This window comes from Capsicum annuum, chromosome 6, assembly GCF_002878395.1.
Source record: "Capsicum annuum cultivar UCD-10X-F1 chromosome 6, UCD10Xv1.1, whole genome shotgun sequence".
Lineage (NCBI taxonomy): Eukaryota > Viridiplantae > Streptophyta > Magnoliopsida > Solanales > Solanaceae > Capsicum > Capsicum annuum.
In genome coordinates, this window is record NC_061116.1 from 134,324,631 (window position 1) to 134,332,443 (window position 7,813).

The window sequence follows — 7,813 nt, forward strand, 5'->3', positions numbered from 1 at the left end:
TTTTCATGACTAGTGCATATCTCTCATACTCAGTACATTAAAAAGTACTGACCACATATATATCTAGCTGTGGCTATGTTGCTTCATAATATAGGTACCAGATATATCCCACACACTATGATCAAATATATTGTAGCTTTCAACCGATAGGTGATGAGTTCTCTTACTTTGAATACTCAAGTCAGTTGTATTTATTTTATTTGATTTTCTTATTAGTATGTATTGATTTAAGATATTTGGAGTCATGTACCGACTACCTATAGTCATATAGTAAAGGCTTCATAGATGGTCAGTCAGAGTCAATATATGTAATTTAAGTTCTTTTTTCAGATTTATCATGATGTTAACTTTTACAGTATCATATTTATTCAAATTATCTCATAATTATGCTTTCGCTCAGTAAATTTAGCTTTACATATATTTTAAATCAATTTCTCAAGCATCATGCTAATAGATAGGTTAGTTTGGGATCACTTGTGGTTCTAAGAACTGTGTTACCACTAGGGGGTAGTCTCGGGTTGTGAAAATACTGATTCGAAGGGACCTATCCTTACTATGCATGAAAAGTATAAGAGCTCCCCATAAAAAGCATAAAACCCTTATCAAGAAGATCTTACGGCTACTCATTTAGCTTTATCAATTCAGTCGGAGCCATTCTATAAGGAGGGATAGAAATAGGATGGGTATCTAGAAAAAGGTCAATACTAATGTCTATCTCCCTGTTAGGTGGAATACTGAGAAGATCATTAGGGATACCTTTGAGAAACCCATTGACTACAGGGATGGATTACAAAGAGGGGATCTTAGATTCAGAATTTTTAACCCAAACTAGATGATATAAGTACCCCTTGAAAATAAATTTCCACGATCTAAGATAAGAAATGAACCTCCCCTTAGGGTCGACATAACTACCTTCCCACTTAATCACCAGTTTATTCAACAATTAGAAACTGCCCTCTGGGTTCTACAATCAAAAGACGCATAGCACGAATGTAGCCAATCCATTCCAAAAATAACATTTTAGATCCATCAATGTCTTCTTACCACAGATATATACCATACAACCACTATAAAATTTTCTAGCCATAACAAAGTCACCTACCGGGATTGACATGGAAAGGGATCAAAAATACATTTAGGATCAAAACCAAAATAAATAGCCATATAAGAGGTTACATAAGAAAGAGTAGACCTCGGTTCAATTAAATAATAGACATCATGAGAGAAAGCTATAAAAAATAGTGACAACAACGGGGGAAGTCTTACATTCTTGACAAGTGGAAAGAGCATACAGACTCTTTCGACAAGGTCAGTACTAGAAATAGCACCCTTTGGTGTTAAGCTGTCATAGCAACCAAAACCTTATTAGATCCTGAAGAAACCCTTAAAGTACAATCCCACTGCAAGTGACTAAGATAACCACACTTAAAATACTTATTTCTCCCCTTATCACATACTTTATGATACATCTACCCACAAAAATGATAATAGGGACAAGATTGGGCTGACTAAGCTCCACTGTCCTTTGACAAGGAACTTTGTACCATAAACCCACTAGTTGTTTGATAGTAATGATCACCATATAGCTTAAGATATGGACAACTAATTGTATAATAAGAACAAGAATTTCCCTACTTTTTCTTACACCACTGCCCGCCATCTCTACTACTATTCTCTTGACCTTCACCCTGCTCAGAATACCTAAATTTCTTACTCTGATTTTATCCTATCTCAGCTTGTTTCTTCTTTTTATCTTTTACCTGCTGCATGTACACCACAACCCTAGAGATATGCATGTCATTATTCATCAAGGAGGCCTTGCACTCCAATAGCATTTCACGAGATAAACCCGAAGCAAACTTCCTTATCTTTTCCGTCATAGAAGACACCAACTTTGAAGCATAACAAGACAACAGATAAAACTTTTAGGCGGACTCTTTCACAGTTATTCTGCCTTTCTTCACATTCACAAACTCCTCGACCTTTGCTTCCCTCAACTCCTGAGAAAATAAGTTATCAATACAGGAACTTAGAAAGTCATCCCATATAGCTGTATCTATATCCTCACCCCTTGACTGCTCCCGCACCTCTTACCACTAATACGATATATCTTTTAGCTGATATGTGATGAACTCTACACCCTCAAAGTTAAAAGCATTCATCACTCATAAATCTTTTTCATCTCATCTATGAACCCTTGAGGATCCTCCTCAATCTTAGAACTAATGGAAATTAAAAGACTCAACCTCATTAACTATCCAAACCTTGTGGCCTCAGAAAAAGAAGTGACAAAAAAAACACGCTCAGAATAGAATGACTGAGAGGCCACTAACTGAGTAAGGAAATGAATCTACTGGAGAAACTTAGCATTATACACATCACCTTAAGGCATTGGGGAAGGAGTATCATCAGCTCAAGGGACCCAAGGAGGACTAGATGAAACTGGTGGAACTCTACGAGGGCAATCAAAAGCATGGACCCTAAATCAGGTTTGTACCTCACAGGTGGGATGAGTTTCATCCATGTTGTCCTCAGATAGGAAAGATAAGTCTCCATGAGCATCAAATTATTTGGTACGCATGATCTGAAATATGAACAAATTGGGATTAAAGGAGATTTCAACATCTTAGACTCTACAACCTAAAGGTAGAACACAAGGAAGTGAAATATTCCTAAATGCCTCATACATTCTCCCTTATAAGTGTGGTTCAATACACACTCATAAAAGAGACTCTACTTAGTATGGCTTTGTGAACACCAAACTGACCATGAACCTATGGCTCTAAGACCAAGCTTATCATGACCTAAACCAGGGCATGGACGTGATGAGTATCTCAAGTCCAACGACGACAAGAGATCACCCCTTTACACTAGCCAAATAAAACACAATATAATAATAGTAGCAAAAGAATTTTAGGCATATAACAAGATAAGATAAATTCCAAAAATATAACAAGATAGATAAACATCTAACTTATGATGAATACAAAGATATGCCCCAACAATCCCAATCCACAGTATCCATAAAACCCTTACTAATTGAAAATAATCTAAATTAGGAAATGCCATTGATCATAGCCAAAATAAACTATGAAAATATTCTATGACATAAAATAAACTAAGAAATATCAACCTTTTAGTAGAAGAAGGCTCAGCACTTTAACCTAACTAACGAGAGTCCAAGATCACCTATCATTGTACAGGAAAAGTAGAAGTATCTTAGGTTCTTGAAACGTATGGGGATAGAGCATCCAAAGATGGTTAGCAGGTTGAGCACTAGTATGTAACTCAGGGAAGAGATAAAATAATTCCATGACCGACAATTCAAAATCATTAAAATCCAATGCACATAATCATATACATATATAAATATGCTAAGATAGGGAATAAGGATTAGAATGCAAGGAAAATATTAGTCTGGACATGTAGCTTAACCATCATTAAAAGGCACCTATGGGTTATACGGGTTTAGCTCCCCCTGCTGAAAGGACCCTAGTGTATATTAGCCATAATAACATGAGGTATCAAATAAGACCATGGAATACCCTGAACTCAGGTTAACCCAAGAAATAAATAGATATCAATAGTGTGAACCATGTACACGATTATAAAGACCAACCCTCGCGCCAACAACATGAGTTTCTAGTATCCATCCTGGGGACCTCCACCTTTACAGCTTAGCAACATAACCCCATGAATTGACCACTAAGGCACACCATAGGTATTATCAAACCTTTACACTTGCAAGATTAAAATTATGCCATTACAATTCCATTAAATCATGGGAATTCCTCAACCTCCTTTGTTCATTAAATCAATAGGGGGAATGCCATGAGCCCCTTTGTCCATTAAATCAAATTTTGGGATTGCTTATAACCATTTTTGGTTTATCAATTTAACTTGCAAAAATACCTCGACCCTAAGCTTCTAATTTTTAAAAAATCAAACATGGCCAACAAGGCCTTCAAAATACATGTTTGTCAATTTAGCCATTTATGCAATGTAATAGTATAGGTAAGTAAGTCAAATCATGTAACAAACCATCTTTCAAAACCAATTACATAAGTGGGTTGAGGGAACATAATTTCTAAGCAAATTTTCTAAAAACAAAAATCAACTTGGAGGAATACCTCGGCCCGGTTTTGTCATGGGTAGAGACTACCCCTTAGTCGTAACACACAGCTTAGAACCACAAGTGGTCCCAAGCTAACCCATGTACTGGGATAATACTTGAGCAACTAATTTAAAATGTATATACAATCCAAATTTGCTGAGGAGAAGCATAATCATGAGAAAATCTAAATAAATATGAAATTATATAAGTTTACAACATAATAAATCTGAATAAGGAACTTGAATTATATATAATGATTCAAAATGACAATCTATGAAGCCTTTACTATACTAACTATCGGTAGTTGGTACATGCCTCTAACTACCACAAATTAATACATAAGGATAATAAAAAATACAACACATGAACGTCAACGCACTGGAGAGCTCGAAATAAGAGAACTCATCACCTGCTAGCTGAATACTGAGAATTATCTAACCCTAGTGTAGACTACATTTGGTACCTACATTATGAAAAAATGTAGCAATAAATGTATATATATGATTAGTACTTTGGAATGTACTGAGTATATAGGATATGCATTAAAACATGGAAATACGTAATGTATGCTTTAAAAATAAGGACATAAGTTATTTGCTGAAATATGCATTTAGAACATAGATAAACGTAAAATAAAAAAGCCAAAGTGAAATTTATAAATCATGAGTTGAAAATATTTTTGTAAGTTGGGAGGCAATTAAAAACATAAAGGTCGTATGTAAAGCTCAAGTTAAAGTTGAAAAGATCTGAAAAGCATATTGAGTATCATGTATAAATACTAAGCATGAAAGCATGGACATGTAAAATAAATGCAAGACCAAGCATAAACATGTACTAAAATAATCTGTAAAACTAACTAATTGGATAGCTAGTAAACTGATTACTTATGTATGACAACCAGAGCTGATATAATATGAATACTGAATTGAATAAAATTTGTGGGAGCTAACTATAACCGACATGCCCTAATCTAAGCTATCAGGGTCCAACCTATAACCCTAGTTGGAAAGGTACTGGTACCTTGCCAGGGTTACCAACACATGACTAATGATATGGATCCATAAGGTTAGTGTAACAAAAGATAAGTGTGTCATGCCTAACTGATGGGGGACCCTTCATAATCAACTGTTGAAATACCTAAGATCATGGTGTTGTAAACATTTTGGTTTTTGAGCATGTTGTCCAAGATATGATTGGGCAACCACTCATACACTTTGGTTATGAGTCGTACCCACTCCCTCCTTCTACATTATACCTTGAATAGCCTAGAAGGTTAGCATTTTGTCCTCAATATGACTTATCCTCCCCCTAATTGTATCCTAAGTATACGAGTCGTACCAAGTAATAGTATAGAGTGATGTCCTAACTTGAGTGAACTATTTTTTATACTAGTGTTGTATATGGTTGAGGGCATGAATTATACCCTTTGGATATGAATCAAAGGTGTGTGGTCATACCTTAAACAATGTAGGTGACCTAGGAGAAGCTTAGGGAACGAGATAGGGTACCACTCGTACCCTAGGGTACTGTTCGTTAGGTGAGTCGTACCCAAGCACGGGTTTATTTACAGCTTTTAACTAAAGGGCTTATGGTTATTTCCTACACCCTAAACCCTAAGTCCCTTCACTATATAAGTGTATATGGCCTCCTTAAACAAATTTTTGACTAGATCAAACATCCAAAACACTCTCTCAAACTTATCTTTAAAGAATTAGAGGCTAGGGTTTTGAGGGTGATCTTCAAGAGGCAAAGTAAAGTCAAGTTTCTTGGTGAATCATCTTATTTAAGGCATGTAACTCTTAACATTGTTAAATAACTGTAAACTCATGTATTTTACATTTAGATTAGTAAGTGTACATGGTGATTTTGAAATCAAATTAAAAGGGTTTTGTTTCCTAATGATGAATAATGTTGATTCTTGCTTAGACTTATATTTTACATTTCATTAATGGTGATTTACATATGTAGGTGCTTGTTGTATATGATTTAACATGAGAGTGTTGAGTAACCCTAATATTTAAGATTTCAACCATGGAAATAGCCTTGTTAAAGGTATGCAGATAAGGTGTTTGTGAAAATGACTAAGTGAATTGTCTAGTTACATATGGTGATGTGTTGAACTAGGTCAATGGACCAATAAGTATGAATGATTGATAAATGATGTTGTAAAAATATTGTGAGCCATCTATTATATAATTAATGCCCTTGTTGGTAGATGGATAATAAGGGATTAAAGTTCCTATTTACGAAATTAAATTTGAATAGTGTGTTGAACTAAAATATGGTGAGAATATATTGTAATCTTGCTAATGAAATATGAATAGTTTTATGGGTATTGATGATCATAAATAGAAATGAATGATGAATAGAATTAAGGCATTTAGTTTATTGAAGTTATTAATGGTTAAATAGTTGTACGAAGGCCAAATGTGTATCTATGGTATTGGTATAGTGGAAATGAATGAGGTAAGATGTTGCTAATGAATGTGAACACTTGCAAAATGGTTTCTAGAGGCCTTGTTCGCCATGCAAGGAGTAAGTGGATGTCCTTGATAGTTGGTTGGTTAAATGGGACATGGTCCTTAAAATATGAACTTGAATTGTGTTTGAATGAAGGTGTGTGTAAGAATAGTAATAAGGAATGATTGGTTCGTAGAGGTCTCGACGACCATAGATGAACTTGTATCATATTTTGAACTAAGCCCTTGGGCCTATCTATATGACTATTGGCTAATTGGTTAGGCAAAGACCATGTGGTTGTCTGTGGTGTTGATATGTAGCCGTGGTGGCTATAATTACCTAAATGGGTCATATCCCTTAAATGACAAAATAAATTTTATGGATGTTAATGCATGAACTAATGTGTTAAGAGTTCAAATGACAACTAAGGATGGCAATAAGATGGCATGTGGTTAAATTCCCTTGTCTAATGAATTGTGATTAAAGTCCCTCATGTAATGACTTATGGTTAATTTTCCTTGTCTAATGACTTATGGTTAGAGGCCCTTGCTTAAAGAGATCTCTTGAGGTTAAAATACCTTGACCTATGAAATATCTTGTGCTTATAGTCCCTTTTCCTAATGTGTGAGCATGTGATTAGAGTTTTATGCCCAATTGAATGTTCGAGCATGTGATTAGAGTTCCATGACCAATTAAATGTGTGAGCATTAAATATGTGAGTATGTTATTAGACCTCCATTCCTAATTGAATATGTGAGTATGTGATGAGAGTTCCATGCCCAATTGAATATATGAGTAGGTGATTAGAGTTCCTTGCCTAATTGAATGTGTGAGCATGCGATTAGAATTCCATGTGTGAGCAAGTGATTAAAGTTCCATGCCCAATGAAATGTGTGAGTATGTAATTAGAGTTCCATGCTTAATTGAATGTGTGATCATGTGATTGGAGTTCCATTCCCAATTAAATATGTGAGCATGTAATTAAAGTTCCATGCTAATTAAATGTATGAGAATGTGGTTATAGACCCATGCCTAATTAATTATGTGTGTAGTTCAAGTCCCTTAACTAATGAATTGGTTAAATCGGTTAAATTGGTTGAGTTGGTTTGAGGTTTGAATCTCCTTGACTAATATAATAAAGAAGTTTAAGCTCCTAAAATTGATAAGGTGGAAGGTTAAAAGTTCTTCACTTAATTTCTCATGAATGAATGCTTAAAGAATGATGGTTATCACTTTCTC